Raw genomic sequence first — 239 nt, 5'->3', positions numbered from 1 at the left:
CATATATACATATACATATATATGAAAGTAGAAATGGAATATTATTGATGATAACATGCATGATTAAGCCACTATGCAGTTTATTCTAGATGGGAAACCACATTTAGTATGTTGTGATGATGCTCAGGGAATGAATGTTAAGTAATTTAAAAAAAAAGTTTCAGAAACCAGCAGTTAGCGTAATGGCTATGTCGCTGGACTCCCATGTAGTCGACCGCAGTTCGCGTCCCGGACCCGGT

The sequence above is a fragment of the Tupaia chinensis genome, unplaced genomic scaffold (assembly GCF_000334495.1).
Source record: "Tupaia chinensis unplaced genomic scaffold, TupChi_1.0 Scaffold000197_1, whole genome shotgun sequence".
Taxonomy (NCBI): domain Eukaryota; kingdom Metazoa; phylum Chordata; class Mammalia; order Scandentia; family Tupaiidae; genus Tupaia; species Tupaia belangeri.
The sequence above is the reverse complement of the archived record's forward strand: the minus strand, read 5'-3'. Positions refer to the sequence as shown.